The 13,646-nt window shown below is 39.5% G+C and overlaps 1 pseudogene across 1 annotated transcript; it reads right to left on the bottom strand.

Annotated features, from left to right (window-relative positions):
• Positions 1 to 7,571: 7,571 nt before the first annotated feature.
• Positions 7,572 to 9,139, bottom strand: LOC111549834 (annotated as a pseudogene). Its single transcript, XR_002733842.2, has one exon. The product of XR_002733842.2 is annotated as a zinc transporter 6 pseudogene (transcript).
• Positions 9,140 to 13,646: the final 4,507 nt, after the last annotated feature.

The following is a 13,646-nucleotide window of genomic DNA, read 5'->3' as shown; positions in this document are numbered from 1 at the left end:
ATTTAAATAGATCTGAGTGAGGGAAAAAGCAAGCCACAAAGAGTATCCAGGAAAGGATGAAAATATCCATATCCCAGAAAGAGGAATGAGCCAGTGCAAGACCCTGAGAAAAGAGCCTGCTGGGTATGTCCAAGAAAGAGCAGACAGGTAAGTGGGACTGAGATGTACAGAGAGAGGGAAGGGTAGCATGACATGGGGTCAGAGAACAGACAAGGGCCAGACTGCGGAGGGCCTTGGAGAGTGTGAACAGATCTCGAGTTGTACACTGAGTGAAATAAGGAGGAACTGGGGGGTTTGAGAAGCAGAGTGACATGATTTGATTGAAGTTTTTCAAAGATCACTCTGAATTCTGACAGAAGAATACTATAGAGGAGAAAGTATGAAACAGGAGTGAGTTAACAGACCAGAGCCAACAGTGGCTTGGGGCAGAATGATAGTGACAGATGGTGGACGTGGTTAGCTTCTGGACAGATTCGGAAGGGAGAACCTGCAGGATTTGCTCATAAGTTGGAAATGGTATGCATGAAAGAGTGGAGTCAAGGATGACTCCAAAGCTTTTTGCCTGAGAAACTTGAGAAATGGAGTGGTCATTTATTAATACAGGGAAGACATTTAGAAGAGCATATATGGGTGGCACAGGTGGGAAGCCAGAGCCTGCTATGAAGATCTTGATGTTTGAGATGCCTATTAGAGATGTACAAGGAGATCTGGTATAGGCAGTTGTATATATACATATGGAATTCAGGTGAGAGGCCCAGGCTGCAGATATAAAATTGGAAGATGGTATTCAAAATCATGAAATCAGATAAGCCCCCTTAAAGGATAAATACTGATTTAGAAGAAGAAGGCAGACAGGGGGAGGAGCAAGGCTTAAGCCCTGAATGTCCCAACTTTTTAAAGTTGAAAAGGAGACTGAGAAAAAGTAGTGCTGAGATCAAAGGAGAATAGATTCCATGATGTCCCAGAAAAACTGACGAGTGAAATAAGAATTGTTAGGATTCAGCAGCATGGAAGTCACTGGTGACCTCTTTCAGCAGAGTTGATTCAAGAGAGAATTGGAAAATAGAAAGTGATGACAGTGAGTACAGAAGATATTTGAGGTTTTGGGGTGTTTTTTAGACGGAGTCTCATTCTGTCACCAGGCTGGAGTGCAGTAGCGCAATCTCGGCTCACTGCAACCTCCACCTCCTGGGTTCAAGCGATTCTCCTGCCTCAGCTTCCCAAGTAGCTGTGACTACAGTTGCGCACCACCATGCCCAGCTAATTTTTGTATTTTTAGTAGAGATGGGATATTACCATGTTGGCCAGGATGGTCTCTATCTCTTGCCCTCATGATCTGCCCCCTTCGGCCTCCCAAAGTCCCAGGATTATAGGTGTGAGCCACCACAACCAGCCTGAGGTTTGCTTTTAAGGAAAGCAGCGAAATGGGATGGTAGCTGAAGGAACATATAGTATCAAAAAAACAATCTTCCAAGGTGGAAAATATTATGGCAGGTTTATATGTTCAATCCACTGGAGAGGGAACGTTTGATGATTCAGGAGAGAGAAGGTAAACCTGACAGAGGAATGGCCTTGAAATGCTGATGGAGAAAAACAACTGGAATACAGAGGAGGGGATTGACTTAAATAATAAGATGTGCCAGTCATTTAATTCATTTACAGACAAAGTACAGAAAGAAGAGGTATGGTACATTACAGATGCATTGGTATTGGTAATTATGTCAGTAGATATATTGGTAGTGGAGTTGAAGCATGTGAAAGTTCCTTTCTGAGTATTACTATTTTCTATGTACAATAGGAAGCCAGCTACCATTTCTTTAACACTTACTATGAGCAGGGACCTATCTTAGTAGGGCACATGCATGATTCATTTACTCATAATTCTATGAGATAGTTAATATTATTACTCCCACTTTACAGAGGATGAGTCTGAGGCATGAAGACTGAGGGATAGGTAACACGACGTAACTAGTATGTGGCAAAACCTGGATGCCATCCTAGGCAATCTGACCCTATATTCTAAGACTTGAGAAAAGAAAGTACGAAATCGTCATCTGGGAAAGAAGAGAGAGTGGATTAGGGAAATAAAACAGTAAGAGCTCACTTGAGATTAGTAGTCGTGGAAATAAAACCAGTCAACGTGGTGGCATGTTTTTCTGTAGCCTCACTTAGCTGTCTGGGAATAGGCAAAGAATAGATAGAAAGTTGTAATTAACTATGGTTGGAATTTGGCCAGGTGAATACACTACAGGGAGATAAGAGCAAAAGAGGCAAGGGGGTAATTATAAGATGTTCTACAGAATCTAAACTGATAAGAAGGAAAGTAACAATATGATTGGCATGAGGGGGTAGTGAGATGATGATCAGACCAAGGTATTATAGGTCTCAGTGTGGTAAATAGTTATTGGATCCCAAGCATTAGAAGACAGAAGCAGAAAGGTCATTGTGATCAGAAAGGAATGTGATACAGAGGGGAGACAATTGTTGATAATGACAAGGTCAGGGTGTGATTGTGGGAATGGAATGCTGTAGTAGAGCAGAAGATGACATGATCATCCATGTAGACAGGGAAGCCACCAGGCATTGCTGGAGAGGATAATGGTGATCCAGGACCCACATCTTCAAAGAGTGAAGAAGGGTCCTAGGGTTGGGAGGTGTCACCTGTAAAGGGTTGCAACAAAGAGGGCTAGCAGATGCTTTAATCTGATGACATGTACTTCAGAGGTAGGAGAGAGAGAGAGAATGGCTTGAAGCCATCAGTGAGAAGAAAGTAAAACTTTTCCACATCAAATTTCAATAATATGAGAGATGTTAAGGGGAATAAAAGGCTATCACCGATGAGGCTACAGGAGAAACAGTCTCCTCCATGGTGAAACAGATTTTCATTAGGGCAAGGAGGAAAAGGCAAATTCAGAAAAGAGGATGAAGGTGCAGGGGACTGGGATGAGTTCCAAGGAGCACAGTAGATGGATTTGAGGAGTGGGGGAGGAGTGAGAGGTGATGTCAAATTAGAGGAAGCGTGGAGCCACATGCAGATGAGAGTCCAGGTGAGAAGGAATGATCTGGGTGTCCTAGTCTGCCTGAGGTGACTGATACCAACAGGGGTCAGGTACATGGTGGATCTTGATAATCCCCAAAATGGAACATGGTTCTAAAACTGTGAGTGTTAGAGGGAGGGAAGAAATGGAATGTCATGCTTCCCAGGATCACACAAAGCTCTGAAGTCCTGTCTTCACTCCTGCTGACTACAGCCTGGAAGCCAGGCAAGAAGAACTCTTAGAATTTTGTGACTCTCTTGGAGACAACGGGGGAAATGAATTCACAGAGGGAACATCATGTCCAACATACAGCAGCATGAATGAGACCAACATTTATAGTGAACCTTGCATATGTTGATATAGTTGGAGGACAGAAGTTACAAGAGCACGGGATGACAAAGTTTAGGAGGTTTTGAGTGGTCAGATTACAGAGGACCTCGTATACATGTCAAGGAGTTGGTAATACCCAGTAGATGTAGGGAAACATGAGAAAATACTAAATGGGAATTCTCTATCAGGTATGCTTTTTTAAAATTTTTTTTTCTAGAATGCTCTTAGACTTACAGAAAAATTGCAAAGATAGTACAGAGTTTCTATATTCCCCATGCCCAGAATCCTATTATCTTACATTAGTATGTTACATTTGTCACAATTAATGAACCAATATTGGCATATTATAAAATTGGATTACAAAATTTATTCAGCTTGTCTTAGTTTTTCATAATGTATTACTTCTGCTCCAGCGTCCCATCTAGGACACCCCATTACATTTAACTACCACGTCTCCTTTGGCGCCTCTGGGCTGTTTCTCAGACTTCGTTTTTGATGACCTTCGTAGTTTTAAATAGTACTGATCAGGTATGTTGTAGAAGGTCCCTCAATTGTGACTTGTCTGATATTTTTCTCACGATGAGACTAGAATGATGTTGATAAAGTTTGGATACTTGTCCTCACCCAAATCTCATGTTGAAATGTAATTCTCAATGGCGGAGGTGGGGCCTGGTGGGAGGTGATTGGATTATGGGGCGGATCTCTCACAAATGATTTAGCACCATCCCCTTGGTACTGTCCTCATGATAGTGAGTCAATTCTCACAAGATTTGATTGTTTAAAAGTATGTGGCACCTCTCTCTCTCTCTTTCTCACTCCTGCCATGTGAGACGCCTGCTCCCCTTCCCCTTCTGCCGTGTTTGGAAGCTTCCTGAACCTCCCCAGAAGCAAATACCTGTGTTATGCTTCCCATACAGCCAATTAAACCTCTTTTCTTCATAAGTTACCCAGTCTCAGGTATTTCTTTATAGCAATGCAAGAACAACCTAATACGTATGGGTTTTAGAGGGTAGATCACAGAGGTAAAGTCCCATTCTCATCACATGATAGCAAAGATATACTATCAACGTGACTTATCTCTGCTGATATTAACAGTGATCGCCTGAATGAGGTAATGTTTATAAGGGTTCTCCACTGTAAAGTGACTCTTTTTGCTCCCCTTACCATACTGTACTCATTAAATGAAAGCCACTATGCACACTTCACCCTTAAGGAGTGGGAAGCTATGCTTTACCTCCTTGAGGTATCTACACAAATAATTTGGAATTTTTTGCATGGGAGATTTATCTATTCTGTTTATTTATTTATACATCAGGATGGACTCTTGGATATTTATTTTATACTTTGGATTATGATAAAATACTACTTTATTCCAACCTTGGTCATGCAAACTTCTTTCAATTGGATCTTTCATCCTGTTTACAAACTCTCCAACATTATGTGTGGGGGAGGGGAGTGGGCAGGGGGTTGATGTTTAGCATTTCCTTTTTGGCAATACAAAGTACTCCGGGTTCCTCTTACATAGTTTCTGCACCGGTCCTGGAATCAACCATTTTTTCCTGAAGAGCTCTGGTTTCTTTTATTGAAAAATGGTGTTAGAAACCAAGATCTGAGAGCCAGGTGTGTTTGTTACTACTAGGATGTTATTGTTTCAGGGCCCTGTCAGCTGGCAGCACAAGGAAATATATTTATGCATACTAACCTATGAATACATAAATATTTCTGTATGTAACCATCTGTATAACACGAGTTCATACTGATGTCACCAACTCTAATCCATTACCAAATGGATTATTATAGACTTCTCCTTCTGCTTGTCTATAACCAACCATTGCAAAAGTGAGAAAATGGCTCCTACCATCTGCCATTCATTTACTGAAGTATTCAATTCCTGTATACATATATAGTGGTTTTATAATTAACACATATCCCCATGGGAAACAACTTTACCAACCAAAATACACTGTTTACGTACTTTTGCCTTTAGTCAACATTTTCCTCCTAACCCTTTCAGTGAGGTTGTTTCATACATTTTTAATATAGGTAGATTATTTTGTCATGTTCTGTGCCCCATCTTGGGATCCTTCAACCTCTTACATGATTATTTAAATTTGTGTATATTAAGGTCCACTCTTACTGCTGTAAGGTTCTATGGGTTTTGACAATTATGTGGTGTCATGTATTCACATTACAGAACCAAATAGGATAGTTTCATCACCCTAAAACATCTCCTTTGTTTCACCTATTTAACCATACTGCCTACCAAATCCTTGGCAACTGTGACCTATTATATCTCTCATATATATATATATACAGCTTAATAGCTCATTCTTTCTTTACTGCTGAATAACATTCCATTGCATGAATGTTCTACAACTTTTTTATCCACTCACCTATTGAAAGATATATTGGTTGTTTACTGTTTGAGGTAATAATGAATAAAGCTGCCACAAGCATTCACATGCTGGGTTTTCTGTGGACATCAGTTTTCAAATCAGTTGTGGAAATACCTAGAAGCATGATTGCTGAAATATATGTTAGGACTATATTTAGCTTTGGAGAAATTGTCAGATTGTCTTCCAAAGTAGGTATACCAATTACACTTTCACCAGCAATGTTTGAGTTTCTGCTGCTTCACATCTCTATCAGCAATTGGCTTTGTTAGTTTTTTAGATTTAACTATTCTAATAGATGAGTACTAGAAACTCATTTTTGTTATACTTTAAAATTCACTAATGACAAATGACTTTGAGCATCTTTTCATATGCTTACTTGCCATCCAATTATTTTCTTCTGTATCATGTCTGTGTAGATGTTTTGCCCAGCATTGTTTCAGTATTGTTTGTTGAAAAGTCTTCTTTCTCTATCCAATTGCCTTTGCACCTTTGTAAAAGAGCAATTGACTCTTTCTGTATATTTGTGTAGGTGTATTTCTGGGTTCTCCATGCTATTCTGTTGATCCACATGTCTATTCTTTCACCAGAACCACACTATCTTCATTACTATCGCTTTATATTAAGTTGTGAAATCAGGTAGACTGAGCCTTCTAACTTTGTTTCTTTTCAGTATTGTTTTCATTAGTCTAATTATTTTGCCTTTTTATATAAACTTTAGAATCACTTGTCAATATCTACAAAGTGACTTGCTGACATTTAAACTGAGATTTTATTAAATATATAAATTAACTTGGAAAGAACTGACTTTTTTTGTCAGAAAAGATAAATTCATTATGTCAGTATTTGATTAAATGTAACATAGAAAATTGGGATTCTTTCACCAAAAGTTGGGTAGTCACTTAATCAAAATAAAACACCTAGAACCATGGAGACTATTTACAAATGTACTAAAATTTTTAAAGGAGAGAAACTTTAACAAAAATCTTGATAATTAAAAATTCAAATTTTGCTAGATAGAATGTATTCCAAAGTTGCTGCTAAAAATTTTTGCTTTTAGTTTGTAAGACATAATTCAGGAGAGCCTCAAAGAAAAATGTAGCAATTAAGTTTGGAAAAGCTATAAAAGGGACTTTTACTTTTTGAACAGACATTTTTTCCTTTCCCAAAATGTGTATTAGTCAAGAAGCATGTTTATAAATTTCACTGAAGAAAATATCAGCCAGGCGCAGTGGCTCACACCTAATCCCAGCACTTTAGGAGGCTAAGGTGGGTGGATCATGAAGTCAGGAATTCGAGACCAGCCTGGCCAACATGGTGAAATTTCCCATCTTTACTAAAAATAGAAAAATTAGCTGGGCGTAGTGGTACACATCTGTAATCCCAGCTACTCGGAAGGCTGAGGCAGGAGAATCACTTGAACACCAGAGGCAGAGGTTGCAGTGAGCCGAGATCACACCACTGCATTCCAGCCTGGGTGACAGAGTGAGACTCCATCTCAAAAAACAAAACAAAACAAAAACTAAGGAAACCTTAATAAAGTAGAGCCTTAAGTTAATAATAATGTATTGGCCGGGCACAGTGGCAGAGCAAGACTCCGTCTCGGAAAAAAAAGAAATATCATATCTTAGTAATGTGACAGATCCACTCCAACAAGTGGCTCTTATAAAGGTAAGGTCACATCACACTGCAGTCAACTACAAAACCAAAGATACCAAAATCCAAATTTAAAGAAACACTTTTTCTAAAGGAAGCCTATTTAAAGCCTTTAACATTCACGAGGATTTCACTCTCACAAATACATTTTACAAAAATATAATTTCATAGGTTTCATGAAATGTGAACAAGCTTACTATTATCTAACATTTAGAGTAAATGATTAAACAGTCAATGCAAAGTTGGATTACTAAATAAATTGGAAGCCAAGGAGTCAATATTCCTCATAAAAATAAGTTAGAGTCCATCATGGTCTTGGTTGTCCAATTCTATTATTAGTTCCATATCTACTTGGTATATTTGTAAAACCAGTCCTCAATCCTTGAGTTGCTCCAATTCCTGGAACTCCAAGTCCTTGATTAAGCATGTTGCTGTAAGGTGTATGTCCATGATTGAGACCAAAACCATAAGGCCTTGTTTGTGTGTTTAGAAGAATAACTGGGTTCACATTTTTCCCGGGAGTGTTAAATGAAAATTCTGGAGGTGGACTACTAGGTTTAGCTGGAGTTGATGTAACTGGGTTCAAATCATCAGCACCGTTTAAAAGAGGCATTGGGATTACGTGATGATCTGCAAAGTTTAGGACATTGGCTGCCACAGGCCCAGACAATAAGGCAGGCCTAATCCAGTCATCCTTGAAAATTTGAATAGTCAGAGTAGATACTAGAGTGTACAGTCTGTTGGTCACATGAGCAGGAAACATTTGTTCATTAGCATCTCGTCGAATTCTTACATGCACTGGTCCAGCAAATGAGCCAAAACCTAGGGTCCAAAAATGTTCATTTCGGACTTCTAAAACTCCATCCAAGGTAGATACCTCTCTGATGAGTTTGTCCAACTGACCAATAACATGGGGTGGTGTTGTCTGGAGTAAGACTTTCCCATTGTACACACTCATGGGATACATAGTGCCAAATGTCATCAAGGCAATGGCTATAGCAGAGGCAGTGTCTATGGCAAAATAATTATTAATTTCAATGAGCATATATGTAATGCAAAGAGCAAATGCTCCAGCAAAATCAATCAAAACAAATGGATTCATTCGGGGAAGGAAGATACTGCTAAGTCCTGGAATAATTCCACACAAGCTTCGACTAAGATCTGCAACATGCTCTTGAAGCCAGCTCGTACTAGCAGCTTCTGAGACATAAGCAAAAGGTTTATTCTGAATAGAAAGCATCATGAACAGGTTGAAAGAAAGAGCCACAAAAGTACCAACTAATAATCTTCCCGTGTGTATCTCGGGCTGTTCCAAAAAGCATTCTGCACTTTCTTTTAATATAAAGAGAGCTACCAACTGTGCCAACACTGTGGAGGCAAATACAGCCAGGACTTCTAATCTTTCAAACCCAAATGAATAGACAGGGCTAGATTTCCTCATTGTTACCCAGTAACTTATTAAACATGTCATTAAACTAAAAAGATCAAAAATGGTCAGGTAAGTATAGGCAGTTAAAGCTATACTATTAGTAGAACTGCACCACATAAGCAGGAAGCCAGTACATATCAAGTTTATTATACCAAAGAGCAGTATCTTCCAGGACCTTCGGTCAGCTGCTACAAGTCTAAATTCCTGTAACAACTTGCCAAAAAAGGATCTTTGTGGTTTTCGAAAGAGATGAATTGTCCCCATGATAAGGAGCTGCACAGCTCCCGCCGGAAGCCTTTGGGAAGAATTGACGTCTTAATGTTGAGTTGTCCAATTCATAAAATATCTCTTCCTTTATTTAAATTTTAGATTCTTTCATATCTTTAGCTTGAGCTTTAGCGAGTGGATAGCACCACTCATCCAGTCAAATAATACAGGATGAAATGGATTTAACAGCAAAAAAAAGTAGAAATTATGAACTCAGCTTTGGACATATTTCCTATGTATGAGAAAATGGAAGGATCTCCAGATGAAGAAGCCCAGCCAGCACTTGGATACACAGATACAGAGCACAGGGGAAGAGATGTGCTAGGGATACAGATTTGGAAGTCACCTATACGAGGTAATGGTTGAAGCCATGGGTGTGTCCAGGAAAACAAGGGAGATCATGTCTGGGCAATAACAAGAATACTGATAATGCCCAACTCTACAATGAGATATAACACTAAAATATTAACTCCTGCAAAGGTAAAAAAGAAACCAGTCTAATCCTTTGCTTTTTCTACTTTTAGACCTGGCCCAGAAGCAATTTCTTTCATTATGTCTTTGGGAAAAATATCCCTTCCTATTACTTTATCTTAGTCACCTTAAACAAGCACATAGTCTCATCTAGTAGCAATTCTAAATCCAGCCCCAAATTAGATCCAGAAGCATAACTCAGACTAACCCGATAGATGACAGCTCACAACTCTCCCTACCTGTCTGAACTACTGATTAAATCATTTGTGAATCTCTTTGCAGGGCTGTGCTCTTTATTTCTCTATGCGATACCTCTCTTAAAATGTCTGGCAACTCTTCGGTGACTTCCTGCCTGCTGAAACCATTAGGTCAGAATTTGTTTCGCCTCTGTAGTGAAAGAAAGAATGAATTACCTTGATGTCCTAAAGTTAAGCAGACAACGGCTCCCACTGGAGTATAAAAAAACAAAGATGAATATCAGTTCAAGTCAACAGCCTTTTATTTACTTTTTGCACAAACGTACTAACAGGTCTGCAGGGAGGGCTGCTTGGGGAAGGAAACTGTGGGGTCACTTGAGGGCACCTTGCAAAGTGTGAGCAGGCAGCAGAAAATCATTTTTCTGGGAATCATTTTTCATGGAAAACAACTTGTACTTTAGAATGCATTTTCGTTATATAAAGGAATGAGCCTTACTTATCATAAATAAAATGATCAGGGAAAATGCTAGTGGGAAATGAAAGAGCTCTCTTGAACTGACTCCATCTAGCAAGAGGCCCGCTTTGAGTCATTGCCCTAGAAATGATGCTTTTAGGCTTTTACTTATCATCACTCTCTTTCTTCAATTCCTTCCTCAAGGTCCAAATCACTAATTCCAAACTTCTTACTATCTTTAGATTTTTAAGTGTCATGATTTTAATAAGCCAGCAAGCCTTTACCAAATTCCTTTCATTAATCTAAGTAGCCTGTTTGCCTGTTTGAAAACTCTGATGAGGCCGGGCGCGGTGGCTCAAGCCTGTAATCCCAGCACTTTGGGAGGCGGAGGCGGGCGGATCACGAGGTCAGGAGATCGAGACCATCCTGGCTAACACAGTGAAACCCCGTCTCTACTAAAAAATACGAAAAACTAGCCGGGCGAGGTGGCGGGTGCCTGTAGTCCCAGCTACTCGGGAGGCTGAGGCAGGAGAATGGCGTGAACCCGGGAGGCGGAGCTTGCAGTGAGCCGAGATCGCGCCACTGCACTCCAGGCTGGGTGACAGAGTGAGACTCCGTCTCAAAAAAAAAAAAAAAAAAGAAAAGAAAAGAAAAGAAAACTCTGATGAAGTCACCCACCCAGATATATTCCCTCTGTACCGGCAATTTATTCCTTTCCAATAAAGGAGGGGAGAGGGAGTAGGGAAGGAAGAAAGGAACAAGGAAAAATCTCACAAATACAATGTTGAGGGCAAAAAGCCAGAGACACAAAAAAGTACATGTTCTATGATTCCATGGACGCAAAGTATAAAAATGTGCAAAAAATAATCTATGCTGCTGCAATTTAGAACAATGGTTTACTCTCGGAGGGAAACAGGGACTGGTAGAGAGCAGAACAGGACTTTCTGGGTGATGGTGATGTTCTGCATCTTGATCTGGATGCTGGTAATGAAGGTGGACCCCACTGGTGGGCATTTATTAAGCTGCACATTTATGACATGTGAACTTTTCTAGAAGTTCATTATGCTTCAATAAAACCACTTGAATAAGAAAAAAATGCCATCCATCTTCATGAAAACAGCTACACACAAATATTAAGGGCAATAATAACATCCAACATTTAAGGAGAGTTCCCCATGTACCAGCCACTATTCTGAGCATTTTGCAGATAAATCAACTCATTTTTATTCTCAAAACAACCATAGGAGGTAGGTACTAAGAGATTGTTCTCATTTTGTAAATAAAGAAACTGAATCTTAGGTAAGTAATTTGCCCAGCATCACACAGATATAATGTACTAGAGTCAGAATTTCAACCCCCCAGAGCCGGCATTCTTACTCAGTACTACATCTTGTATCAGAAAAGTGAGTACTACATCTTGTATCAGGGTCAGGCACTGGAATTACTGTCCCAGGTTACACTGTGTGGCCATTGAAAAACATCTTTCCCACCATGGATTTTGACATCCCTATAAAACCAACAGGTTGAGCTAGTTATTTTTTGTGTGGAACTGCACTGTCCCTAACCAGGGAAGGCCAATGATAACCCAGAAATTGTCCTAAATGAAAATGTCACACCATATACAAAGATCAATTCAAAATGAAGAAAAGACTTAAACATAAGACCTGACACTGCAAAGCTACTATAAGAAAACATGGGAGATGATTGATCTCCACAACACCCATCTAGGCAACAAGTTCTCAGACAGAACCCCAAGAGCACAGGCAACAAAAGCAAAAATAGACAGATGAGATTGCATCAAAATAAATAGCCTCCGCACTGCAAAAGAAACAAAGAGACAACTCACAAATCTGAAGAAAATATTTGCAAACTATACATCTGATAATGGGGTAATATTCAAAATATATGAGGAACTCAATTCAAGAGCATAAAAACAAATAACCTGGTCAGGCATGGTGGCTCATGCCTGTAATACCAGCACTTTGGGAGGCTGAAGCTGAAAGATTGCTCAAGGCCAGGAGTTGGAGATCAGCCTGGGGAATATAGAGAGACCCCATATCTACAGAAAAATTCAAAAATTAGCCAGGTGTGGTGGCATGCACCTGTGGTCCTCGGTACTCGGGAGGCTGAGGCAGGAGGATTGCATGAGCTTAAGAGTTTGAGGCTGCAGTGAGCTAGATGGCACCACCGCACTCCAGCCTAATGATGACCAGTGTTGACAAGGATGTGGAAACAAGGAAATCTTGCTATGTTGTTGGTGAGAACATAAATTAGCACAGACATTTCAGAAAGTAGCATGATGTTTACTTAAAACACTAAAAATAGAATTACTGTATGATTCAGCAATCCCATTTCTAGGTATATATCCAAAGAAATTAAAATTGGCATGCCAAGGATATATCTGCACTCCCATGTTTATTGCATCATTACTCACAATAGCTAAGTTATGAAAGCAACCTCAATGCCCATCAAAGGATGAATGGGTAAAGAAAATGTAGTGTGTGTATATGTATATATATATACATTTTTATATATGCAGTATAATTTTTATATATATGTACACACAATGGAATACTATACAATCTTAAAAACATAAGGAAATCCTGACATTTGTGCCAACATGGATGGAAAGGAAGGACACCGTGCTAAGTAAAATAAGCCAGGAACAGAAAGACAAATACTGTATAATCTCACCTATATGCGGAATCTAAAAAAGTCAACCTCATAGAAACAGAGTAGAAAGGTGGTTACCAGAGGCTGAGATTTGTAGGAGGAGGATGGATGGGGAAAAGGAAGACGTGGATCATAGTGTAGAAAGTTTCAATTAGACTGGAATTCAAAGTTGCTAAGATAGATTTTTAACATTCTCACCACACACAAAAAAGCGATAAATCGGTGAGGTGATGGATATGTTAATTAGCTTGACTCTTTCCATAATGCACATATAGATCAAAACATCACATTGAAAATACATAAATGGGCTGGGCATGGTGGCTCATGCCTGTAATCCCAGCGCTTTGGGAAGCCAAGACAGGCAGACTACTTAAGCTCAGGAGTTTGAGACCAGTCTGTACAATGTGGCAAAACCCCATCTCTACCAAAAATAGGAAAATTAACTGGACATGGAGGTGCACACCTGTGGTCCCAGCTACTCAGGAGGCTGAGAAGGGAGGATTGCTTGAGCCCAGGAGGCAGAGGTTGCAGTGAGCCTGGGTGACAGAATGAGACCCCACCTCAAAAAAAAGAAAAAAAAGAAAAAAAAAGGAAAAGAAAAGAAAAACAAATGAATAAATAACATCACATTGTCCCCTACATTTATTCACACAATTATTATTTGTCGATTAAAGTTTCTTAAAAACATTTTTTAAAACAGCACCACATACTTCCAAATGAGTGGCACCTACAGGGGCA

This window comes from Piliocolobus tephrosceles, chromosome 7, assembly GCF_002776525.5.
Source record: "Piliocolobus tephrosceles isolate RC106 chromosome 7, ASM277652v3, whole genome shotgun sequence".
NCBI classification, from domain to species: domain Eukaryota; kingdom Metazoa; phylum Chordata; class Mammalia; order Primates; family Cercopithecidae; genus Piliocolobus; species Piliocolobus tephrosceles.
The sequence above is the reverse complement of the archived record's forward strand: the minus strand, read 5'-3'. Positions and strand labels throughout refer to the sequence as shown.